We start from the raw sequence: 27,637 nt of genomic DNA on the forward strand, positions 1-27,637 counted from the left end.
AGACACCCTCTAACTTTGCCTGAGCTTGTAAGATCTGCTTGGAAAATGCTGGGAGAAGAATAAAAGGGAAAGAGAGCTGTAGACAGACCCTCTTTTCAAAGAAACCAGTCACTGTAGATTCAGTGGGAGCACAAGGATCACTGTTTGGAGAGCAGAGAAAGGGTAACCACTGCTGAAGAGGGAGAGATTTGCACTGCACTAGTTCAGTTAGGACAGCAGCCTGAGACCACAGGCAGCCAGGCTGTGAGGCGCTGAGCACTATGTCCACACACATGCCCAGCAGGCTGCTTCTAACTGCAGCGTGCCCAGTGCTCCTGGTCAGCTGGATAAATCAGATGCAAAAAGTGTCCCTTTGATTCACTCATCTACTGCCATGGTTCACAGCAAACAAACATCAATGCTTTTACTACAGTTGTAGAACATTTTTAGCTGAGATGATTAACTTAAAACAGGCATGTAGAGCATGATGCTTCTGTGGAGACAAAGCAAAATAGTGAGGTGATATCACTGGAGTCTTCTCTGCTGCCTTCTCTTTTTGCTAAAATGACAGAGCCTTACTCTCACTTGGGTTCCAGCAGGAAGATTGCTCACACATACTGGTTATCCCACAGTTAAATAAAGCAAGCACGGCTCCCATCATAAAAATGATACTGATACTTGGAACAAGAAAGCAAATTGTTTAATTTCTACTGCTTGCTTTTAAAGCATTGAATGATTAATAGAAATCCTTTAGAGTCACCACAAGAGAATGATACTCATGAGACCTGTTGTTTTTTCCCTTCGGTTCTGGAGGACAGGATTCCTTTTAGGGTCTTTTTTTCAAAAGAGAAGTTTGTTATTCCCTTTGTGCCTCCAATTCTCGTAAAACGTAATCAACCCTTGGTGCAACCCTCAACACCATTAACATTAGATAAAAAACCAAAAAATGCTGATGCTTTAAGGCACTTCTTCAGCGTGTTAATCATGGGTGTTGCCCCCACTGCCTCCTAGAGACATAGATTTCAGAGTTTATCAGTGCCCTGAGAGTTAGATTTGTGCTCATGATCAGAGCAGCATAATCACTGCCCTGCATTTTAGCTGCCTGCCAAACCATAGGCACTTTTTGCTCTTCCATCTCGCTTTTTTGTCACGGCTGTTTTTCTGGTTTGGGCTTTGTAGTCGCGCCGTGTTTGCTGATCACACACCAGCTTGCTGTCTGGGAGGGCATTGTTTGATTTAAGCATCTGTTGCTATTCAGAAGGGGCCGAGGAGCGACACATGGCTGACAGGGCTCCTCCTCCAGGTAGGGCTCCGCAGGAGCCCGGCGTGCATGTGCCAGATAAGGGCCAGCACAGGAGGCAGCCCCTGTCCCCAGCCCCGATGGGCGCAGGCAGAGAGGAGGGAGCGTGAGGAACCCGGGCTGCGGGGTCTCATCCTGGCCTCGCCAGCGGGATGCTGCAGACAAAGGGATTCCTTCCACCGGATTAAACTTGCAAATTTCCTACCTTGCCCGCCTGGCATTGTAATTCAAACTCTGAGCCACGGAAAGTTAATGATTTACCGCTCCCCACAACCCACACAAACTGACACCAGAGATTTGTGAGTAATTAATTGATAGCGCATTACAATCTGAGATAAGTAATAAGCACTTTTGCTCACAGAGCTGGCAGCACACGTTGCAAAGCTTCCTGATTTGGCCCAATCAGTGAAATATGCACCGAACTGCATCTTTAATAGCGTTATTCACCATCTAATTATCATTATTTGCATTTTTGATAGGTTAAATGCAGTGAATAGGATCAGACACACAGGAAACACTCAGCACTGGGGATACTGAAACAGTAAAAGAGAGATCTCCCTTTTGGAATGTGACATTGCCAAATAGAACAGGTCCAAAATTTGACCTAAAATGCAACGCTGAAGACAATAAAACCAGAAAACAAAGCAATAAACCAGGGAACGTAATGCAGTGGGATGTTATCATAGCTCTGGGTTGAACCAAGAGATACAGATGGAAAGATGAAAAGCAAGCAAGCAAATGTAGCACCAGCTCAGATCCTAACATGCCACCCCCACCAGCAGCATCAGCTCAAGGACTTCCCACCTACACTTGCCTGGTACAAACATTGCTCTTTGGTCCCTATGCAGCTCTCCTGTAAAACTTCAGCAACGAGCACTACAAACTCCATAACATAAAACTCAAGCTGTTCTGAACTATCAGAGCCGTTAGAAAAGTATAAAATATGCAGCTTGGGAATCCCCTCTCTAGGCCTGAAGGCTTGGCTGAGAAGCAAAGGAACAAAAAAAACTAGGAAGAAGGTGTCAAAGGTGTTCCAGCCATTGAATGTATCTTACATAAAGCAGTTTTAAAGAAAATACAGAAAGCCCATGGAGCAGGGACCAGTGTGCCCCCTGCCAAAAAGAAAATCCCAAATTACTAGAACACAGAGCAATTGCCACCCTTTGCCCAGCCCTGTGCTTTACACAGTGTATCCTGCAGACTTTAATTGAGGGCACTCCGGCCAAGGCTGCACAGAAGGTGCTTCCTGGGCTCCTGGCTCCCCCCAACGCACACCAGACCTGCTTAAATGCACTTCAGCTCCCTCACTGCACTCACCCTGGTCCATAGCACCCTGGATTCCCTCTGAAGGAAATCAGGGCATGTGAAGAGATGGATTTCATCCCCATGTATGACTGAGAGGATGCCTGCGAGGCACAGCACAGAGCCATCCACAGGCAACAGCCCTGTTGCCCTGGGCTGGCCCAGGAAAACATACAAACCCCTGAAACATGAGGTTCTGACTTTCCCTACCAAAAAGAGAGGAACATTCATCTTCCTCCTCCTAGATTTCTAAGCACTGGGCTGTTGTGCAAAAGGTCCATTGCACCAACATGACTCTTTGAGAGAATCAAGGAGTGAGCCCGAGCAGTTTCTGCTAAAAAAGGCTACGGCAATTTCCTTCAGGGGCCATAAATCCCAAGTAGAGAGAGGCACCTCCTGGCAGCACTGAGAAAAGCACCTGTGTGTCCTGCTTCTCAAGAGCCCGATGCACCCTCTGCCCTCTTCCGTGTACTTACTTGGGGTTAGCAATCACTCTGACTCCCTGAAATCCATCCTGAAATACCCAGACTCTGCCCCTCACTTCCCAGGACCTGACTGACTCAGAGCTGTCAAGTCCACCACTAGCCCCAACTGCCTCATAGTCAGTGGCTGCCATCCTGATGGGTCTGAAATTCAATCCCTGCGGCTCAGTTTTCAAGCAGAAAATAGGAGTGTTCCCACTGCCACCTCTGAGCGCCCTTGTGGCACATATGTGTGCCCAAAGACTACTCCCCATGAAGATATAGGACTCATGAGACCTCTGCAGACATCAAGGGTAGCTGACAAAACATCTTCATAAAACACAGACAGACTTCTGCCCCAAACCTGCAGAAAGCCAGGCAAATGGGCTGTTTCATCACAGGCTGGAACAGTTATGGAAAGCGCAGGTTACCCCAAAAGAACTCAGGCAGGTAAGTGATGCGACGCTGTACGGAGAGGACACACAAGCACCTTTCACCCACCAACACTGAGACAAACAAGCAAGTCCACAGGGCTGACCCCAGTGCAATGGAACAAATCACCTTTCTGATCATCTCCCTTTAAAAGTTTACTAAATCATGCAGGATTGCTAGGACAGGGCCACAATACCTGCAAACAGACTGCTTCTCATTTCTAGCTAGAGTCACAGCAATCTTCATGGTGCTAATGCATCAATTATGCTGTTTCATACTAATTTGCTTTGCAGGAATTCTGCACCAACCTCTGTGTGAAAACTGAGAAAAATAAATGCCTTTAAATATCTTCTCACCACAGATTCTGCTTTGATGGTCAAACCTGCTGAGGAGTTGTGAAGAGAACTCTAGAAACCAGGGGTAAATACTACAGCAGTGCAAATTCATCCAGGGTACGGCCTCGAGTTTCCTTCAGCTCCAGCCAGTGATAAAGCCAATAATTCCACCAGCCCTGGCAACATCAAACCAAGTATTTCAATGCATAATCAGGTTCAAGAGCTTTCTTGTGGATCTGGAGGACAGGAAGCTGGACTACCCCTGACAGTCAGGGAAGAAGGTATCATTACACATTTTCAGAGTGCAAACTTTACCAGTTATCATTAAAGAACATGTATTTAACTAATTTTGTATTTTTGCTTACAAAGCCAGTAAGAAAAAGAAATTCAAAACCTAAACCAAAATACTTAATTTATTCCACTCTGTTTAAAACACATAATCAGCTGGTCAGTTCTCTTTCAGTCTTCACACCAAATTCCATCCTGTTCCTCCCAATAGCAGATATCAGGGAAAACCCCGGAGAGAGCCTTCAGTACCGTACCAGGCCCTGAAACAAATCACCGCAAAAGAACAGCTCCAGTTCACAGAATTAGCCACACATCTGCTGATGGCAGCATCTCATGGTGATGGACATCCTTGTTGTGCCAAGGTTTGGGCACTTAGACAAAATAAAAATACCAATAAGAAAAATCCACAAGATTTTGCTGCCTTTGACCTTCAGGACCCCCTTTGATTTAGATATTCTCTCTGACAGCTAATGATGATGTGACTTTATAAGTCTGAGGTTGTCCATGCACCCAAACATTCCCTACCTGACTGTCCTGCACTGTACTGGTGTGTAGTGAAGCACTGCCCCTGCCAGAGGGATACAGCTGCTGTCCTTTGGCCTCTTGACAACACACTCAGTTCATGGAATTAGTGGGCCAGCCTCTGAAGCAGGAAAACCCAAGCTCTATGAACTGTCATGGTTTTCAGCATGTTAATTATTTCACTTTCAGGGATAATTATGTACACATTGCAGTGTGCTTCTGTGCCAGAGCAGGCACTATCTCTCACACAAAAATGCTCATTGAGGCCAAGCTAGTAGGCTCTCTCCTTATCTTCTGGAAGGAAATTTATGTTCCTCCAATGTGGATGTTCCTCTTGCCTTCCATGAAATCCCTGACTGAAGAAAAGCCAAAGGGAAAAAGGAAGAAACATCCTCATTCTATATTTTTTGTTATACAGGAAGCCAGTTTTCCAGGATTACAGACTAGCACTCAGTTCTGTAATGAATTATTTATCCTAGGAAAACAAAAATGTTTTATTTAAGATGACAGAGAGCCTGTAAATTTGCTTCTTATATATGCATTGACTAATTAGATTAATTAAGCATGCATACACTTCTGAACAATCAGGCAGGTGGCAAATCATATTTAAGAGAACTTATAATATTCCTTCTCTCATCCTCAAACTTGATAAATGACATCTATTCCATCAAGAAGCCAGGGCAGAAAATAGCCTATTATTTGCAATGTGCTGTACCATTACTTTCACATTTTATTTACTTCTTTAAAGAAACTGCAAGACAAATAAACGGCTTCCAGCAGCTAATCGTCTTTCATATGAGACCCCAGAAATATAATTCACTGTGCTGCATTAAAACAACAAAACCTGGTAAAGCTATTAACACCATGACTGAAACTGAAGTCTGTGAGATAAAGGAACTCTGTAGCAAGGCTGAAAAACTGTGCTGAAGCTCTTGCAGGGAGTTCTGTGAAACTTCGCTATTTCAACCTGTGAAGATTCACACAACCTTTCATTTTCTCTTCAAGCAGCAAAACAAAAGAAGGGAATAGCGGGAGATTTCTTTCCTGGATCTACAGCTTTGCCGCTTTTGACAGCTGCGAGCACACTTGGAGCCCCCCAGGATGCTGCAGCCTGGAATGGCAGCCAGCCTAGGGAAGGGAAATTGCAGCCAAGTGCACAAGCACTGAGCTCTGGATGCAGCTCAAGCCCTCAGAGATGCGAGCCCTGCATATCCTGTGCCAGGAGGAGATGGAGATGGAGCAGAGGTTGAGTGTGGCAGCTCTCAGCCAGCAGTGCTGCCCTGGAACCTGCCCACACTCAGGGATGCTCCAGGCTGCCACATGCACAAGCCAAGTGACAAAGCCCATCTCCACCTCCAGCCAGCCCCAGCCCTCACGATGTCACCACTGACGGCATGGAACAAGAGCAGCGCTACCGGAGCACAGAGGTAACGGAAGCTCAGCAAGAATAGGAGCATAATCAACACTTCAACCGGTTATTTCCACAAAACCAAGGCAGGCGCCTAAAAAAAACCCCAAACCAGCCAAATCTGAATGGAAAGGATTTGACAGAGTCTTTCCTCATCTTTATGAAGTTAAATGCTGAGGCTTTCACTATGAGTTAATGACTGGTTTGCACTACTCCTTTCTTTGTGCGTGCTGTCACTAATCAGGAGCAGCGAGCTACCTCAAAGCCTCATTACTAGCCAACAAAAAAAGCCAATGAATCCTCAAACAGAAGTTTTGCTGCAGTGGCATATTGCCATTTAGCTGGAGGGAGGCAGGAGAAAGCAAGTCAGCAGTGACATATTCTGTGCATCCAGCTGGGAGAAAAAGAAAACCCAAGTATAATACCGCATCTTATCGGAAGTAGTTAATCTGACATAACTTACTTAACAAAAATTACAGTCTATTAAAAAGGCATGTAAGCAATGCAGCTGAAAACATGTCTACACGGGAATCAGCTAGCATAATTACGGCTGGCTAAAAAATAGCAGAGCCAGAAGAAAACTGTGCATAATTTACCAGCTGACAAATGCTAATGACAAATAGAAGAAAACAGGTTCTTGACAAAGAAGAAATAATAGCTGCTCACTTTGGAGTTTCATTCCAGAACTCAAATATTTTTATCAGGGGAAAAAAAATTTAAAACAAAACAAAACAAAAAGACCATCTTGCATCTTTGTGAAACAAACAGATAAGCACAAGATAAGGTTTCCAGGGGAGGGGTTCAAACTGGCTTTGGTCTAGTGTTGGTTACACGCAGGTTGCACATGAAGAAAATACAATTGTGTCTACAGTCTTGCAAGATTGTTATTTTTCTCTTCCTCCTAACAAGGTAATCACATACTTTGCGTAACACTGAGCATATGAGCAGCCCTTCTGGAGCCACACTTTAAATTCAGGACACACTGAGCTACTTTGCTGAGCTGGAGCCAGGGGAAAGGCACAGGGATTGTTCTGTATGTTTTCTGCAGACAGATGAGAGAGCTATGAGGATATAAGCACCACATACCGCTACCCACAAATATCTCTCGTTACAGTGTAGGAAAGGAGCCATTGTCATTTCCAGGTGTTACATTTTTGTTGCTTACTTTTAGGATAATTTCATATATTGGAATCACAACAGTGATTCACAGAGCAGCCTTCAGTTGAGCAGTTTTAGGATGGGCTGCATAGAGGTTGGAGGTCCCATGCTCCTTACTAAACTTTTTTTCTCCCCTCACATTAAATGCAGCCAACATTATTCACCTGTAATTATGTATCTGCCATGTGAAAACTAATCCTGGATGGGGGTCCAGGCCATCCATCTGGAAAAGAAAAAACTGTCCTGCAGCAGAAGGTAATCGGGCATAAGGCACAGTACAAGAGCTGAGGTGACACAGAAGCATCGAAGTAAGAGAGCAACTGCTTTTGTGGTACTGAAAACATGCAGAGTTATCTTGGGAAGGAGACAGGCTAAAATCCAATCTCGGGCCAGGACTAAACAGCAGCTTGATTTTTAAAGGTGTATTGGTGCCTAATAAGCAGCTAGTGGGATTTCCTGCATCATTAGGCCTCCAAATACCATGGCCTGAGGAAGCAAGCATGCCCATTCTGCTCTTGAATTGTCCGTGTGCTCCACAGTCAGACTGTTACCTAGATAAGCACATGCTTGGGATAAATTCCCACTACATTTTCATGGATGCAAATGATTTGATCATACTTAAAAAAAAAAAAAAAAAAGAGAAGGGGGGGGGGGGTAACGACATCATTGCCAAGATGTCAGTGATCAAGATCTAATTACTAGAACCTACTTTACTATCTGAAAAAAGGAGCCCAGTGTGACAAGTAATTATTTTACACACATTCACATGGTCTTTCAGGAGGTAAATTTTCCATAGCAGAAGGCAATCATTAACAATATTCAAAACTGTTACACATAATTAGGATTTTTGGAAAGTGCCTTATTAGACACCTAAATGCACAGTTCTGTTTATAGGAGATATATTGTCAGGTAAGGGAACTCTTGATTAGGAAAGGAAGGGGCAAAAGAAATAGGACTAAAAGCAATATGGAACAAGAGAAAGTCCAGAAACAAGTAATAATCAGAAGAGGCTTTTGATATGTAATTTGTAAGACGACAGAAAAGGATCAGTGAAATTTCATAACCAGAAAGGGGAAAAAATAAAATAAAAATAGCTGGAAAATGGTGCAGATTTGGTACAAAAAGCAGCAATCTGTAGGGAGAGAAAGGCAAGGGTTGCGTGCATGGCTAACACCTGACCCAGGAGCAGGGTACACAGTTGTGTCTCCCCAAGCCCCTGAACCGGCAAAGCAGCTCCTGTGCAGCTCCTATGCAGCTGTGGGCACTCAGCCCCTGGTACAGGGCTGTGATGGTGTGGCTTAAACCACTCAGCCTCATTTTTCAGAAAACCCACACCATTTCACACTGCTAAACCAGAGGTTACAGAAAACTCTGAGGATTCCCAGGGGCACTTCAAGCATCTTTGCAGGAAAGAAATACACTGTCCAGTGTGATTTTACAGCATGATTCCCATCTACCCTAGCTGAAGAGCTGATCCTTTACAGTTTCAAGAAAACATAACGTTATATTATTTAGTGTATATACCTTATAAAAGATATTTTGGAGGAATGAAATAACTGGTGACCACAATAAGATTTTTCTTGAAAAAATGCTCCTCCTGCACTGATTTGCTGAGCAAAGAATGGGAGGAAGGGGCCCTAGATAGCACCTTCAAAATCTTTACCAAATACTGTAAAATGTTTTTTTTGACAACTCTGATAAACACAAGGAACGGAATACAAACATTACAAATATATGTCGGCACAGAACATGGAACAACATGCATGTAATAACCTTAGCAATTTTTGCTTCATGAACTCTTGTTTTCAAATGTTGTTTCTCTGCTTCCCCGACTCCAGCATGAGCACTGTACGTTTCATGTCTGAGGCTTTTTTTAATTCCTCCCCCACTCTCCTTTAGAGGTCAGTCTCAAGTAATAGCTTCTGCATTTTAGCTGTCAGCAATATTTCCTCTTCTCTTCTCCTGCTGCTCAGGTCAATCATCTTTTCCCACTGAGGTTGGAAAACCTGCCTGATCCTTTGCTTTCTAATTATAATCTCCAATTCATCTTCCTTCACTTTCATTCAATTCTTGAACCCCATTTGTCTTTTTCTTTCTCTCTCTGCACTAAAATATGCTTTTTTCCCTTCTCTCAGGATTTTTTTACAGTTAACCAGTAATACATAACTAGTAACTAGCATTTAGTTCCATTCACTAGATACCTGTCCCTTCCTAAATGTCACCGTGCAGTTTAAGCATACACAACTGCACATTTATTATGCGGAAAGAGCTGCTAAAAATTTCAATCTGTAGCAGAGGACCACACGTGTTGTGCCTTCCAAGTCCCAATCCTTCTTTTTTAGCCTCCTACAGCAACCTGCTCCCGAGACCCCACTCATCCCCCATGCTGAGTGGCCAGAGGAGAGCCTGCCATTCCTGTCAGGAATGCTGCCTGCTTCCACCGAGGAGCTGCCAAAAAAACAGACCAAGAAGCCACCAGAGAAACCACGTGATGGTGCACACAGCATATCCTGGGTCCTACAAACCCAGAAAACATCCCATCTTTTGATCCCTGACCATGGTATAAGCAGTCTTGCAAATGGGGTTGAAAAAGAAAGATTCAAGAAACTTCAATATACTGCAACCATCAGATTTAGTAGTCTGATTTTTTAATAACTTTATCAGTATAGATATGTATTAAAGCTTTCCTGGGTATATACATTTCCATCTCATGAAGCAAAATTAGCCTTGGGAATTGCCAATAGACAAATAATTCTTTTTAATCCTTGTCTTTTCAACTTCTCATTAGTTTTTATAAGTAGCTCAACCAAAACATTGGTGTTATTTAAGAGAATTTAATCTCTGAGTCGTTCTGAAAGACATGTTACATTTAATTAACTTCATGAATCGCATTCAGAGCTTTCAAATGTTATCAGCAGGCTGGCCAGAGAACATTTACTAGAAAGACCCTGTCAGAAACAGTAACCCCACCCACCCCTCTGGCTGTCTGGTCAGGATGAGTGCCAGCTTTCCTCAGACTGTCACAAAGTGCTTTAAAACTCTTCAGCAGTCAGTTTTCCAGCAGCTGGGTCAATTCAGACAGTATGTGAAGGACCTCTATTCTGTATTTTTAACACATTTCTTGAAAGCTCGGTGGGAAGAAAGGTGGCTCTCGGGATCATAGATCCCGCTGGGGCACCCCTCAGGACACACAGCAGAACCTTCCACCACTTCCTTTTACGAACCCCCAGTGCCCACCTCAGGGCACCTTCCCTAGAGCACTGGTGAGGAACAGCCTCCCTGCACCATGGTTCTGCTGCTCCTCTTCCTGGCCAGCCTGAACGACCTGGCCCCACCAGCCTGGGAGGAAAGGGCGGTGCCAGCACTTGCCTGAGAGGACAGCCGAGACACACTGAGTCTCTATTCAGAGCCCTCCTGCTGGAGCCAGCTGTACCAAGGCAGAATCCACTTCTCAGTCTGTTAGGGCCATTTTTCCCCCTCCTGACAATTAAAGCTAATATAAAGACTTTTATTAGACCTTTGGAGCCAACAAGTCCAGCGATCTCAGTGTCCTGACAAATACAAGATGCATTAGTGTGTCTATATGGATTGAAAGCAAAAAGGTCTCGTGACTATCAAGAATCAAGAATCAGGAAACACGGCCATAAGGGTTTCTTTAACCCTTTTTATTAAAGCCCACATTTTTTCCATGCTGCATTTTTCCAGTAAAGAAGCAGAATACTGCCACAAAATGTGGCCATAAAACAGAAAATAGTGAAAACAAATGACATCTCTTGTGGGTTCCCCTTCTGGGCTACAGTTTTGCACAAAGTCAAGTTCTCATTAACACTCCAAAGGACCGGCAGTAACACCAGCTCACACAGAGAGAGGAGAAAGCAGAATTCTTTCTATCAGTAGTACTCACGAAATATTGAGTAACTAGACCCACAACAAACAGGGAGTAGAAACTTGCAATAAGAACAACATTCCTTGGGTAAGGCCTGAGACGAAAATAAAAGTTCAGGGTACCAAAGATCAGAAACTCCAGAGCAAGTCATGGAACACACATTTAAGCGAAAACTGGTGCACTGTATGGGGACACTGAAATAAAACATCACAGTAAGAAAATGATCCTTGTCTCAGTTAAACCAGCAGAATCACAGAATGGTTTGGGTGGAAAAGTCACCCTGTTCCAAGCCCTCTGCCATGGGCAGGGACAACTCTCACTAGACCAGGTTGCTCCGAGCTCCATCCAGCCTGGCCTGTATTATCGTTCCTGATCATTTCAGTGGGAATATATTTCCACCCAAATTCTAAGTGTGCCACATGCTACAAAGGAATATACATGGAAATCTAGAGTCTATTTTTGTCTGCCATCATTAAATAGTATCTTAATTAATCAAAAACTTGTGGCAGCTCACTCATCACAGAACAGAAAAATAAATATCAAAATACATGATAAACTGGTCATCACAAGTCACAGAAAAGAAGCAAGGAACAAGTTCCAAGGCAGTGTCCAGAAGATCTGCTCACATAGCAAAGGAAACAGAGAAAACCACATCAAATCTCTGTTGAGTTTTTCTAGCAGGTTAATTCTGAATGATAATAGAGTTTCCAAATTAGGCTGTGCAGGCAGGTATAATCATTACAAAGACTGATAGACTGTACAGCACCAGTGTTCAAACCTTAATTTAAATATCTGGTAGAATTCATATTAAGAAACATATCAGCTGGTTTCTGTTAGACTGCTGTGAACTTTCCATTATATTAAGTAGTCTATAAAATATTTTCCAGTAGACTGCTGTCCTAATTATACAGTGGCTATGTAATCTATATCATTTGTAGTTCATTCTCTCCTTGGCAAATTTCCAGCAGTAAAATAGTAAACCCGTTGTATGTTTTTAAGTCAATAAATAGTTCAAAAATAAAGTAAATTTATTTTTAAAGATCTATTTCTCTTTTGTTTGTTTTTCTTAAAAAGGAAGCTTTTTAGTCTGATAGAGATCAAATAAGGATCAAAATTGACAGTTTTAGTGCTACCAAATCTAGAAGGGAAGGCTGACAGAGATTATAAAATACGAGTCTGGGGGCTTGTGCTTAAAACTTGAATTGTTTAGGTTCAAAGGACAGTGAATTCATTAAAGAAGCTACTAATAAAAATCATCGTGGCCTTTTATTTAGTTTTCAGTATAAAAATTATTTGACATTAGCATTACAAGCTCTGCCCTCCCTAAGGGAACAGTCATTTCTCTGTACACAGTGTATGCTCGCTGGAACACAAAAAGGTTACTGCAAGGTAATCAATCATTCCAACCACCCAACAGTCTTGTAAACATCCAGCCAAACTGTTCACTCCAGGTTGCCTTGCAGCTGCTTTTTGATTTGTGCAGGGTATAAATACATATGCATAATCAATATTGTAATTTAATTCCCACCCTCTAATGCTACTGTAATTCCTGGCAGATTAATTCTTAAAGGACTCCACCTGGAAAGAGTACCAGACGATAACAACAGCTCAGTACTTTTTAGGGCCATCAGGAAAACACTCTCAATCACAACAGGCTGCTCGTGCCACGGTGATGACTCGTTAGTGGCTCCATTACAGCTGCCAGGTGCTTACAGTTAGCTTAATTCCACATAAATCCTAGGGCTGATCAGAGAAAAATTTCAACAGTGATAGTATTAATAACAGTAGGGAAGCAGGAAACATCCCCCTGTCCCAAGCCATGTGACTGCCATCACCCTTGCTGCTGCTGCAGCCCCGAGCCCTGGTAATGTCGATGGCTGTGAAGGAGGGAGAGGGAGGAGAAGGAGGAAGAAGAGGAAGGAAGATAGATTGGTTCCAGGTGCTCCACACCAGATGCAAAACTTGCAGAAGTGTCAGTTCACCCTGATTTTCAGGCAGTTTCTCAGTCAGTTCATGGTCCCAGCTCCACTTGACTTCAGCAGGGCTGTGTCAGGACATGCCTCTCTGAAATGTCAGGCTGCCTGCCAGGGTCAGGGTGTGCAGAAGGGAGCACAATTTGCTATCACGCTATCCATGCAAAGACAGAACAGCCTGCTCCTGCCAGCAATGGGTTTGTGAACACAAATGTATACACAGAACACACAAACAGAATAACTTGAGAACAAAAATATTTGTGATACTATTCTGGGGTGTCAGAGTAAACAGTAAAGTTGAGAAACATTTGTTCTTCATGGAGGCAGTTGTTTTTGTTTAAGAAAAAGCTTATTTTAAAATCCCAGGAGGAAAACTCCTCAAAGGCTTTTCAATCCTAGATCTCAACATACCTGATAAAAAGAAAAACCACCATTCCTCCTTTTACAGGCAAGTCAAGAGGTATAATGGACTTATCAAGGGTCAACATAGAAATGGAGAAGAGCTGGGGATAGAACCCATTTCCCAAGCCTAGCAAAATGGTTTTCCAAACCATAGAACTCTCAGAATTAGAATGAATATACCTGTATATATACGTATAACACACATAGAATACTGTTAGGCCCACGTAAGGCTATCATAATTCCATGCCTTGTCTTTTAGAGCCTATTCATAAGTGGTAACATTTAAGGGCCAACCTCAGCAAGTGAAACACATGTGCTGAACCTAGTAATTTCTGACAGTCTTAGTAACTGCATTCTGATTTCACAGGGTGTGAACAATTTAAAAGAACTGGGGATTCTCTTCATGTTGCATGAGTTATTTACTACAGTCCTGCCACAGACTCAGTGCTTGAAGAGATACTCCAACCTCTTTAGGTCACTGTCCTTAAATTACTTTCCCAAAAAGAAAAAAAACAACAGAAAACCCACAAAAATGCTAGATTATTTATGTAAGTTTATTTCACTAAAAGTCCAATTAAAGTCAAAGGGGCCATTGTGAAAATGCTGCAAGTTTTCCAAAGGGGTGCACAGATCACTGGACTCAATGCAGCTTGGGGATGCACCTGCAGCTCTAGGCATTAAAAGGATAATAAAGCCCCCAGTTACTGAAGATATGCAATATACTGGTGCAGGTGAAAGCATGCACTGGTTTAATCTTCACAAACAGAATTTCCTCTCTCTCTCTCCCTCCTTCCCACATGGAGGTCACCTTTCTCATTCAACTCACAAACAACTTCCTCAGCTAAAGAAATCAAAGAACAGCACCACCACAGGTAATCTCTACTGGGATATTCAGAAAAGCAACTTGTGAATCAGAGAAACTTGTGTGTGTACTCCCTGTTCCTGTTTGCACAGCTACCCCCTCCCACACACAGAGATAGGAAGACGACTGTCCAAAGAAGCAGGAGTAAAGCAGGCCAGCTCTGCATCCCTGTGCTTAACAGCTCCTGCATTGCACTGGCAGTGACACAGTAAAGGTTACAGGTGGCTGGCTCCCAGCTTTGGTCCATGTTGAATGGGTTAGAACCATCTCAGCTGGAAAACCCAGCTTCTCTCTCCTGTCTTCCAGGAGGTTCATTCTCATGAAGTGTCTCAGATGATTCACGATGCTCATGGGGTCATTACTAACAGACCTTCTCACTGGTCAAAATTAGGCTTGTACAAAGCCCACAGAATACCTCATGTGGGTAAACATGTTAAAAATCTTATTATCTCCATAGTTTTTGTCAGTTGGCTGTAAGGAAACCATGCCTAGAGTACCACCAGGAAAGAAACAATAGGGTTCATCAAATGAAGGGCTATCACTCTTTTTTTTTTTTCACATTCATGTTCAAACTGTACTAATTCATCAGGGATCAACATTCTCCAAAACAAAACTGCTCTGGAGCAAAGGATCTGTCTTCTGCCATCTGTACTTCCTAGCAGGGAGATCGTGTTTCTCCCAATAAAACCAAGACTCTCTTTCAAAGGCACTAACAAAAGAGTAGATTCTTCTAAAGGCATCCAAAAGAGCAGAGGAGCAGAGTGAGCCCACCTTCCATTACAGATGAAGCAAATAAAACACATTCCTGTCTGTACCAACATCCTAATTCTCATCTCACCTGTGGCAATTGCTCCTCAGAATAGCTCAATTCCCTTCAGAGATGTTGCTATAACACATGCCAATTTAAATGAGATCAGAAACTGTGTGACATTGAACAGCAGAACAGACTGGTGCCAACAACCACTTGGATTTTTTTTTTTTTTTTACATCTAGTAGTATTATTTTGCACCTTATATAATCACTAGCTGTTTACATATTCTCTATATTTTTTAAGACTGTTATATAGCTTTAAATTAAATAAAAAACATATGAAGAGGAAGGATATCTAAACTGAAAATGCCTCTGGAATTACTTTGAGAAGTCATATTTTTATCTTTTTTCCATCACGAAAAGATACTTTATTTTAAAGGGAGTGCATTCAGGTGATGAATCATGGCCTCAGCAGAGATTTTACAGTCTGTGATTGAGTCATAAAGGAGAACAAAGCTGAGAACTCAGTCAGGGTAGCTGGCAGTTGAGAGGACAGGGACACAGGCAGCAGGATGTGGGTGAAAACATACCAACACTGCACAAAGGATAAAAGAACAATTATCAAGGCCAAATAGAGGCATTCAACTCTCACAGTCCAACCCCATGAGACTGAATATAAGTTTTTCTTTTTTTTTAATGTTTCATTCTAATCTGATATTGACAAAGATTTTTATATCTTCTGATGTTTCCCCTGAAAAAAACCCTAATGCTCTTTCAAACTTAATGTTTCATGTTACATACCTCTCTATTTTTCAGGAAACACAGAAATTATACTTTTTCAAAAGCTTCACACAGGTTTTGTATTGTCCCAGATTTCAACTTTCCCATCACTGGAGCAGAGATCATGTATAACAGACTTTTTTCCTGTTTAATAATGTTTTAAGAATTGAAGGTCTGACGCCTTCTTTGGGGCTGGGGTAGGGTTAGGGTGTAAATTTTATATTTATGTCTCCTCAGCCCTAGGCCTTCACATCGACCAATTTATTTTTCCACTTACTTCAAGCCATCAACCTATCTCTGCCATTAGCTCTGATTTATAATGCCTAAGAACATAATCCAATCATGAATCTTCCTTGGGAATGCTGTAGTGGCATGAAAAAAGAACCCCATTTAGTACTCTTCCTAGGGTAGGAAACATGAAGTTTCCAGGGCTATCAAAAACATGAGAGGCTCTTTTGTCTGACATTCCCATTCCAACCCTCACCAAGTATCTGCTCAGCAGAGAGCAAGCACATCAGGCACTTACAGGTAGGGAGGAAAGGGATTTCCTGTCTCACAAAACTGAGACTTCAAAACACTCCCTTCTCACAACCAGATTTAACAGAGTCCTTTCAAACGTTTTCCCCAACAGGAAAGAGAAAGACCAGTTGACCAAATTAACCAAAAGCCATAATGAGGGAGGATCCAGAGCTCAGACTCACAGCCTGAACTGGGCAGAAGAGTCTCAGTTTCTACAAGAGCATCTCACTTGGGTCATTCAGAGGTCTCTGTGCAGCTAACCCCTCTTAGACTTCCAGTTCCAAATTAAGAAATCTTATTATTTTCTGTCTCTTACTGAGACTAAATAATTTTAACAAATCCCAAATTTTTCCACCTAAACACTTCTTAAAATTCCATATCTTGTTTGTTGTCAGCCCATGCTTTTGTCACATATTTCACAGGATTGGCATGGGGTGGAATATTCTATTTTTTAAACAATGCAGAGGAAGGCTGGAAAGTGTTGCCTCACTAAACCTCAAAGCTTGCAAAATGAGGATTGCAAACAAAGAGAGCAGGATTTATTTATTCAGTCAATTTCACGATCTTGCTGATGTTATTCCTTACTTTTTCTTGTCTTTATCACTTGGCCACTTCTGCTGTAAATCGTCTACACAGAGTGGAGGAGGGCTGTAAAGTGATCTTAGGATTTATTACACTGCTTTTGCAGGATAAGGTTCTGTGGAGCAGAATACAGACGATTCCTATGGAAACCTGAGCCCTCTTTGGTTATTTTGATCTTTTCAGCTAAAACTTTCTGAAGTCACATAAGTGACATAGGAGCCTAACCCCTGAGCTTTCAGTGCAACTTGTGCCTCACTGTTAATGTTGCTTTTCAAAGGGAATTTAGAATATAGTCAATACTACATGAAAATATCAAATACAGTTCACTTAAATGTTGTTAGAAGAGTTTTGCAATGTAGTTTTATAGCCAGGAGTCACCATTTCAGTCTGAACTATTTGGCAATTTTATACAGGAAGTGCCCTATATTCCTGTGCAGTATCACATCACGTTCTCCTGAATACCAATGAAGATTCATCTTGGACACTGCAGTGCAATGAAGAGCAAATTAATATCCACTGATCTGCCACTTGTCATAAAAAGTCTTGCCAACAGTTCTCACACATCTCTTCTCTACTGTTTTGTCCAATCAATAAAAAGACTTATCACTGACTTTCACATGAAAATGGAGAGGAGTGAGTGCTTACCCATCTTGTAAAGCACTGTGCTCTTCTGAGAAATGTTTGGCAGGTTCTGTTTCTTACAGTAACACTTTGCTTTAATGGCACTTTAATGCTGACTTGACAGTGGAAGTCCCATAGAAATGTTCAAGGCATCCACATTAATACTAAATAAAAGTCATTATGATTTCAGAGATATGCCAGGACAGAAATATCTAATCTGGCAGACTCCCTCAGAGCACGAGTGGGAGATGCTTGCTAACCTTTGGAAAGGGCTGCCAGCCTGCAGAGGCAAGAGTCTCCTGCACGACACAGCACTTTCCTCACCAGGGTACCCAACCCTCCTTAAGGCTCCTTCACATTCACTCTTCAAATCAAAGTTACTCTCAGGTCGTTCCTGGGATGAAGGGGCAGCAGACAGGCAGGCAACAGGAACCTGAGACACAAACAGCACCAGTAGTAACAGAGATGTTTTGCCAAGGATGAGCTCTGTGAAAGCTCCTGCAGAAGCTTGGAGCAGACAGAAGAGGTCTTGCTGTTGCAGACTGATAGTTTATCTTAAGTGTGCAAGAGAGAAATGCAGCATAAAATTTGCTGAGATTTGGATTGAAATTCAAAACTTAATGAGTGTAAATCATTCATGGTTTGAATCCCTTACTAGAACACAGAAACCCTGAGTCAGTTCCTGGATTTATTCCCTGCTCCTGCCTGCCTCTGCTTCCTCCTCACAATGAGAGGGGAGTTAGTCTTTGAGATTCCCTGGCTACTACTCCAGAGAGGGGACACATATCTTCCCCAGCTGTGTATAGAAAGAGATGCATTAATATACTGTTATGCTTACTATAGCTGGAAAAAATATAAAGACCTTTTTTCAAACAGTGAATGATACTACAAAGGCCAAGACCAGAGCCACTGACTTTGTATTTTACATTTACACACATTTTTCTTTCCCTTCCCTCCACACACACCTGAACAAGCACAGAAAGAACCAGACAAGCAGATGGTTCTCCAGTTCTCTATTTTTTTCTCCCAAAGTCAAAGGCAGATTTTTCAAGAAGAAAGAGTGTAAGCCAGGCAAAAGTAAGGTCATGCAGCTACTGATGGGAGTCCCATCTTTGGAACAAAAAATAGGTTGGATCCTGTCCTTCCAAAACTCGTCCTTTAAATGCTAAATATTGCTGACCCTGACACCCATATCTATACCAAATTACACTTTTAATCTTACTCATCTCCAGCTCTTTATTTAAACTGCTTCGTCTTAAGCCAAGCCTAAACAAGCCATCAGTTTTTAAGTAAGTCATGTGTAAAAATCACCAGTTGAAAGCTGAAACACTCCAGCTGCTTGGAGCATATCAGCCTCATGTTTCAGCATGACTCGATGGGCAGAGAGTAGGCTGGTGTGCAATTTCCCATCATTTTTCTGCCCCACAAACTTTCTCCACTGAGGCTGCTGGACATTTAGAGCTCAAATAAATCTGAAAAATTAATCCTTACTTTTCTTCAAAGCAAATTTCTGTGTTGAGAGAGGAAATTACTCATAAAGAGTGGACACACATAGCCCTCACTGCAGTACTATTTCTGAGCATTGGCTACATGATGCTGGTAGGAAAATACTGCCAATTAAAAAAAAATGAGCAGCTTAATTAAACGACCTTCATTTCAAATAATACAGATCAAAAATAATTACTAAAAGGGATGCTGCAATCTCTGCAATAATATTTCATATTTACTGTTGGAGAAATAATCCTTTAAAAAGGTCAAATGGGCTCCAAAGGTGCAATTGAAAAGAATAAATTCTCATGCAAGTTTAAATTCAGTTATGGGCTACAGAGCAGGTTCCAGGCAACGTCTGTATGGCGAGACAGCTTCCCTGTTTGCAGTAACTACAGAGACAGTTTCTCCATCTACAAAAGAGATAATGGTGTTGACCTTCTTTGTGCATTCCTCTGACATCCACTGATGAAAAAGATGCCATAATAAATACACTTTCTCCTCAGACTGTAATCCTGCGAAGTTTCTGTGCAACAAAGCAAGAGTTATACCATCTTTTTCTGCCCCAGAATACAGAGACTGTCCTTGAGAACAGAGCAAGAAAAACAGAGAAGAAAACATCCTGCTAGGGAATAGAGATATTTTTTTGCTAAACCAAAACTGGCAACTAGGAACCAAGCAATAGGGTAGCTGCTACCAATGCTAAGCCACCTCCTTTTCCATGAGCAAGCCTGAAGTGAACAGCAGCTCATGATTCACAGATCTCTCTATGTAGTTAAAAAACACTTACATTTTAAAAATTCCAGAACCTGGGTGCTGTCTTCTGCAACCATGGCAGACCCCAGCAGGTAACACAAGAGCTGTGCCTTTTATTGTACAGATAGAAGAGTAGAGGTTAGAATATCATTAGCCTTCATTTCATAGTCAAAAATCAGGGCAAATATTATTAAAAACATCTCCCCAGAGCAGAGCATGCAGCCCTGGGACATATCCACTGCAGGGCAGGGCCTCAGATTTGCCTGCAGAAGTACAGGCCCAGAACTAGAAAATTCCTCATGGACATAGGACACATTGTCAGGCCTTTTATAACCTCTCTTTTTATATACATTTTAAAATATATGTAGTTCTTTGCTGAAAGGCACAAAGTGTTTTGCATCAGGGATTGCCCATTAAAGTCCTTACTGCTTTACAGATGTCGCGACTGATTCCGTTTTTCCAAGCAGCTCACAGATATGTTTTAAAGACTATCAAACCTTTACTGTGATTCAAAAGTTGAAGTCACTAAGCAAGTTCAGAGCCTAAGAAATAAATCACAGGTCTCATTTAAAATATACATGAAACAGTTCTAACTTATTTGCAAACACACAGATGTGTCAGGTCATCTTGCTGACAGCACGATCTTCCTTTGCCTCACTACTTGGGTGAAAAGTTGAAGCACCCAGCAGAGGGACTAAACCCTAAGGATGGGAGCAGCACTGACAGCAGTGGGGCACAGCTCCCACACAGCCCTGCTGGTGTTTGCTTCAGCTGGGAACCGTAGGGATCAGCACTTCTATAGCAGAGAAACGAACCCATTCTTCATGCCTCTCCCAAGCCACAGTATCCTCTTTCTCAGGCTGCCAGGAGCAGACTCACAGGCCACTTTTCATTATGCTCACCTAATGCAGCTGCAGTATGTGATGCATTCCCATTAGAAATGTAGGGCATTTGGATCCTGCCAGCCCAGCTAAATTTACCCACTGAAAGTTGCAGTATTTATTTAATAGGGGACAATAAAACAATCCACTTTATTTTTGCTGTGTCTTATTCCAGTCTATAAGATTTCTTCCCTCAGTTTCAAATAGAGGGAGTGAAAGCTCCTAAAGAGAAAGTTTATTTGCTAAGAACACAGTTTCTATAGCTTTTCAGGACTTGAGAGAAAAAATGCAATAGCATAGAAAATGAAAAGGCAGGAGAGCTAGCATATTTGGAATAGTATTATCCCAAACTGCAGTTCTTATATTGCACGAATCCTGTCCAGCCTCAGTGGATTATTAGGCCTGAATTTGATAGTTTAATAGCAGAGAGTACAAAAACTCACACATAAAACCAGCAGTTGGGAAGTGCAGAAATTCACTTCTAGCATTAGCTACATTCTTGAGAGGGGTAATGTTAAATCTGCCAGGAGAAGGTCAAGACCACACAAAGAAAATAAATCAAGGCATCGCTATGTGGACCTGTCTAAAGGTTAAGGATCTAAAGGATATGCAGATACTCTAACATATAAACAGCTCCTGGGGGATAATTGCTTAACCAAGTCCATTTGAGCAGTTCTGAACAGATGGTTTAGTAGGAATATCAACTATTGCTGTGCTTTGTGACACTATTTATTACCTGCTGAGACTGGGAACAAGTGATACTGTAGACACGTAGCTGGTTCCCTCTCTAATCATGTATCCTTGCAATATCCAGTGACCCAGAAACACATTCCCAGAGGTACCATCTCCCACAGGCAGCAAGTACATAAAGCAACATCAGATAACTTCCTGGAGGAATAAAGCCTGAGTAGATTAAGCACAAAACAGGTTGTTTGGCTGAATTTTCTCCTCGCTGTAAATTACAGCTGTACTGTTAAATACACCTGAGATAATACTGAAGCTGCTGGAAGTATATAAAAGACTCATCAGCTTTATTCTTGGCTCTGAATGCAGGTCGTATGGCTGCTCAACTTGTTGGCCTAAGTTTCTTCAACCACAAATACTTTTCCACTTCGTCCATGCATCACACATACCAATGCTGTATGTTTTACCTGAACTTCTTCCAGTTCAGGCTGGGAATAGGCTCACACCAGTTTATTCAGGGCAAGCATAACCACGGTGGAAGTGCAACAGGAAGAAGCCTAAGCTCTCCCTGCTGATCCCATCAGGGGACTAGGAAGACAAAAAAACACTCCTGCCTGCACAGGTGGCCAAAGCCAGGTTTATGCATCAGTAACTCTCCTGTTACAGCGACAGTGAGTAGTAAATTGGGTTACACTCCTGTTGCCTCCAGTGTAACAAGCAATGATGCTTGAAATAAATCAGCAATTTGAATAGGACATGTAGCAGCTATGCTGGGCACAAGCTCAGAAGCTGTCAGCTCAGAGAATTCTTACCAGGACAGTGACTTTTCAGTATTGACCTTAAAAGCCCCCACCTTTGTAATAATGTCCTGCAATTCAGCCCTAAACTACTTTTTCTAGGATCCACTCTTTAGAATCATTAATTCCTATCAAACCTGCAATTTGCAGTTTTGCTTTTCTTTATCTGTGCTTCAGCTTTGCAAAACAAGTGCACCAAAGACCCACCCACCCCCGCACAGCCATGAGCAATACTTCAGCACCTTTCTGTCACAGAGCCAGCTTTCCCAAGGGAAAATTTTGATCCAATAAAACCTGAATTTAACATTTGGTTGGGACTTCTGGACATCTGGCATACACAAGGGTCTGCTGGAAAGCTCAGCCATGTCTGCAGTGTACAGACAGATCCACTGCACACAGCCCACACAGTGCACCTGAGCCTGTCCAGGAGCAGTGGATTTACTGTCCAGCCTGTGCTGGACAAATTATTCATGGGAATGGGCTGAGCTGACATGTCCCAAAAGCACTGCACTCATGGTACACATGTTGACCATATGTGCAGTGTGTGGCAGTGAGATCTGGCCCTTTCCCTTAATATTTGATCAGTGACTTTGCTTAATCAAGAGGAATTTTACACCTTGGCACAGCCCAGCATCACTGCACTGCAGGGGACAGGGGGGGAACAATCAGAACAGTGATGAAAACAGAAACTGAACAGATATTAATTTGGAACACCAAGAGAGAGAAAGCAATTTACAGTAGGAGTACAAAATAAGGTGTCTCCAATGGAAGATAAAGACATACTCAGTATATTTTATTAAAGCTAGAGCAGGCAGCCCTGCGAAAGATACACTGAATATTTAAGTTCCCTGATTTCTGATTCTGGGTAAGCACAAAATGCTCAAAGTTCATGCTTTAGGTCTCCATGGGCTGGGCCAGATACTTAGAATCGGAATTGAGAAACAGGGCTGCACATGACTTGTGATCAGTGCCTTAAACAGAGGGAATGTCACCATTCCTGCTCGTTCACCACCTTCCCCCCATAAACAGACTTTTTCTTTTCTAAGCTGATGCAAGAAAATGGTTGCTAAAAAAGAATTCAGAACCTTGACAATTTGGACAATCCTCCACTAATCTTCCCTTCGGGGTGCCCACAATCCTTTAAAGCATGACAAACTGACTGAGGGAGCTCCTTTACAGTCACTGGGCTCTATATCTTTATAAACTGGCTTTTCTGTATGCGGCAGAAAACCTGGGAAGGCAGACACTGCACAAAGGAAGGTGGAAACAGGCACATTTAAGAGCTCTTGAGGGGCCACCAGATGAAAGGAAAAGATCTGTGCACAGTAATATGACTCTTCAGGTACAAAGAGGGAAAAAGCTACTACAGCCTTGTTGAAGAATCCCACATGCCTGCTAATCTACCCACCAAAGGTCAATTGACACTTAAAAACAATATTTGGAAGGCTCTCAAAGCCAAAAAAACAGCTGCCAGAGAGAAAAACCCTCCCCCATCACCGTTCTGCAGGTTTAGATGTTATTTGTAGCAGAGCCAAACTGATACACCCCAACACTTGCAGAACGTTACAGCTCCAGGCAGCTTTTGGTTCAGTGGGGCTGAGAAAGTTGTGTGTAACGACAACCAAGTTCATTCTCCCCCTCCATATTTTATTTTCTTTTTAGGATTCTCTCTGTTTTGATAATGCCACTCTGATGCTTCCAAACGGGTGGGGGGAGCACACTGAAACACACCAGCTGCTAACAAGCTCATTCTGAGCTGTACCCAGCCTAGAGAAATTCTTCTATAGATTGGAAAGGCACATGTCAAACACAACTTTTAAGAAGCCAACTCTGACACATTTCCAACTGCAAATTTCACACCATTTTTTTTTATTGGCTATCTGATATTGACTTCAAAAACATTGCAGTAATAAACCAGTCACCTGCCATATGGCATTCCAACTGCTGAAGATGACCAAGTCTGAGTTCACAAATTATTTTTCATTTAGACACCAGAAATAGCATTATAACAATGTGGACAGAATGGATATCATGCTGTTGAGTTACAACATACTGTGATGCAGACATAGCCCTTTCTGTTGTACCTAAACACACGCACACCTTTTTTTATATATATATAAAAGCTTTCCTCCCAGTCTCGATTTAGAGATAAGGACTGTCATGAATAAACTTGGAAGATGAGAAACTAGATATCTCAGATATCCATGTGAAACTTAAAAGTTGAATTGTATTACCAAAGACAGCTTTTTCATGTATTACTGCATATAGTAAAAAGTAGTACAAGAATTGGACAACTTAATACTAAGATTGTTTCCAAATGAACTATTACATGAACTCTAATACCATTCCCAATTTTCAAGATTATATATGTTATTACAAGAGACTTAAACAAAAAACAAAAAAGGATATGGATGTCTGAAAATAAGACCTCTCAGTTAATAAACCATCTTCCAAACCTATTCATTTACTTTGTCTTTTTTTTTTTTATTATTATGGCAATAAATTTAGAAGTATGTCAGCAAACACACATGCTGCACCTGTGGAAAAGCAGAATTAAGGTTAACACCTATGCTTAAAAAAAAAGGATTGCTTTTAAAGATTATAATTCACAAGCTGTGCATACTAATGCTACCTCATCCTTCTCAGCAATTAACAAAGATGAAAAGAGAGACTGACTAAATAAATAGACTTTGAAGCATCCTTTCATCTATTTAAGAAACTGGTGGGATCTTATTGACATCACTTTGCTATGTTTTATAGCTTCCTGAGAATCTTAACTAAAAAAAAAAAAATCAATCTGCTTGGAGCAAGTCCTACAGGTATTTTTCAAATTAGAAATACCTGAAAGTTTATCATCCCCCTCTCATTCATAGAGCTCTTGACAAATATGATTGGAAAAGATTGATATTTTGTCTCCTCATTTCCTGTACTTGAAAGATATTTTCTCCATGAGTCACTATTTCAGCTTGTCATTCTCCCATTCTGGGGCAAGCAGGAACAGCTCCTGCCAAGAACCAGCCTCTCATCCTGAAAGGCCAGGAGACACATCCACAGGGATCACCTGGGTGGAACATAGGGGGGGAAAGTCACTTGGGAATATTGTGAGCTGAATAAGTCCTGTGAAAAAATGAGAAAATTTGCTTCTAGAGCAAATTTTAAAAAGAAAAAAAAAAAAAAAAGAAGGGGAAAGGACCCTGTTTTGTGTTCCAGGACAATTTAAATTATCACCAATTACACCAGCAGTAACAATTGTACCTGCATACGTGCAAAGGTACAAACAGACTAATCATACAGCAAGATAAAAATATCCATCTCAAAAGAGCTGCTGCACCTCATCTGAGAAAGTAATTAAAAAACCTAAAATTCATTTCTCCTTTTTGCTTTTTCCAGGAAAATTTTTGGTCAGGATTTGGGAAAAATGAGCATTGCAATATAGGTAAGCAGTTAATAGTAGAAAAATGGGAAATAAAATTGATAAATTTTGATAAATAAAATTAAGAAATTAAGACAATAAAGTATCTTGCTTAACCGCTTCCCTGTCCTCACAAAATGGAGGAAGACTTGAAATGAATATTGAAGTTCACACTGTATGTGTGAGAAGAAGCGGGGAAAAAATAAAGAAAGAAAGGAAAGAAAACCCTCAATGGACTCTGACACTTCAGAAATTCAAAATCTCAGCAGTCTGCTCAGGGATGCCAAATGCATGTTATCATTGTGGCAGGTGACCCCCGAGCACAGGGCAAAGCCCAGGTGAGGCCAGGACAAGGCTGGCACAGGGATTCAAAGCAGGCACTGAAGAGCTCTTCCAACAGAGCTCCTAAGCCTGTGCACAATTTAAGCAGTCCCATATTTAAATGCTCTGCTGAAAGAAGGCTTTTGTTTTGAAAGTTCCTGTCAGTGCTCTCTTTTAATAGGAAATCAATATATCATTTGTTTTCTAGAAAGTAGACACCCGTCCTTCAGGACTTGTGCAGCCAAGTTTAGCTCTTGGTGGAAAATTGAGTAGTTTTGACCTAACTTTTCTTTTTTCATGAATGTCACTTTCCTTACCCTGGGGATAGGAGGTAAGTGAAAAGCAAAGGGAATGAACATTATGGTATAATTTATACCTAGTCCTAACCATGGCCGAATTACCAGCTCTTAATTATTTTCAATGCTGGCAAAGCAGAAATCCAATGTGAGCTAAAAACCGATCAAAAGATAAGAAAAATGTGATCTGTTTCCATTGTGTTTGGCTCCTACACCAGCAGCAGGAGGAAGAAGAAAGTTGATAGGGCTGCTTGCCAAGAACTCTGCCCTGCAAGTAGACACAGATGAGGCTTGGCAAAGACTTGGCAACAGGAGGGCCTCAGAATAATCTTCTCCTTTAATATCAATTCAGGTCACATAAAAGAGAACCTTGGTTAAAAAAATAAAGGAGTGAAGTGCCTCACTCATCCCCAGAACAAAGTGAGGGGTTCTTGGGCTTTCTGGAAGGAACTGGAGGGGCAAGAAACAAGGAGCATGCTCTGGTCAGCTCCCAGACACATGTGGCAGTTCACCACCTTAGGCAGATTGGAACATCAAAGCAGCCTGAAGAAAACAACTTGAATCCCTCCTTCTCTTCCTTCCTGAATTGCAGACAAAACCATGGCCTTGTTGCAAGATGTTTATTTACAGCTGCTTACAGTAGAATGCAAACAAACATGTTGTAACACAAGCTGCTTGACGGCTTCCCATTACACATACAGAGCTCAGCAGTGCTTCAGCAGGTACTCAGCAGCGCTGCTCAAAGACTAAGTCACTGTGAGAATATGCAGAATTAAATCTGATGTCATTTGCCCACCTTCATCATTCTTCCCATAGAAGGCTAACGTTCAAAGACAGAACATCTGATCCGCAATCTTAGTAAGAAATAAATCACTGAACAGTCAATGATAAAAAGGGAACAATTTCAAAAGCAGCAGTTCATATTCACAAGGTACTAGAGTTTAAGGAATAAAATATGATAAATGGCAGTTCCATAGACACACATAGGAAATTCACACTTAAAAAGAAGACATTGAAAATTAGATTCAAACATTGGATAAGTAATACTGAATTGTGTATACAGAGTACTGGATCACTCTTCAGTCACAAGTTAGCTGACTTACCTGACTTTTGGGGGCTTTTCAAAATACTGACACTATTAAAATTTGTAAACTGGGATAACCTGCTTTGGTATGTCTTCTGCTTTTACATAAAAGCAAGTTTGCCTATCTATGACAAAAAAAAAAGTCCTTGAAGAGAGAAAATTCAGCCCTTTAATCCAGAATGACAGTCCTTGCAGATGGGCACAGGCGGTACACACAGAATGTCTCCCTTTGGCTCCCTGACCGCACCATGCCCCTTCCATGGCAGATATAAATATCTGCTTCAGTGTTAAGTATCTGTGCTGCTGTTCACAGCACGAAGTTCCAGGGTGCTGGACACTGCACAGCTGAGGACACGAC

The 27,637-nt window shown here is 41.8% G+C and overlaps 1 protein-coding gene across 2 annotated transcripts in view; it reads right to left on the reverse strand.

Moving 5' to 3' along the window:
• The window catches only part of EPHA4 (EPH receptor A4), a 239,238-nt gene that overhangs the window by 179,645 nt on the left and 31,956 nt on the right, over positions 1-27,637 (reverse strand). Inside the window, exon 1 of one of the 2 annotated variants that reach the window (XR_014226697.1) lies at positions 27,299-27,403. The exons of the other annotated variant lie outside the window; for it this stretch is intronic. The gene's annotated coding sequence lies outside the window, so the exon portion shown is untranslated. Of the gene's footprint in view, positions 1-27,298; positions 27,404-27,637 lie in introns of those variants that run through there. 2 annotated transcript variants of the gene reach the window in all.

Source organism: Coloeus monedula (assembly GCF_965178545.1).
Source record: "Coloeus monedula genome assembly, chromosome: 10".
Taxonomy (NCBI): Eukaryota; Metazoa; Chordata; class Aves; order Passeriformes; family Corvidae; genus Coloeus; species Coloeus monedula.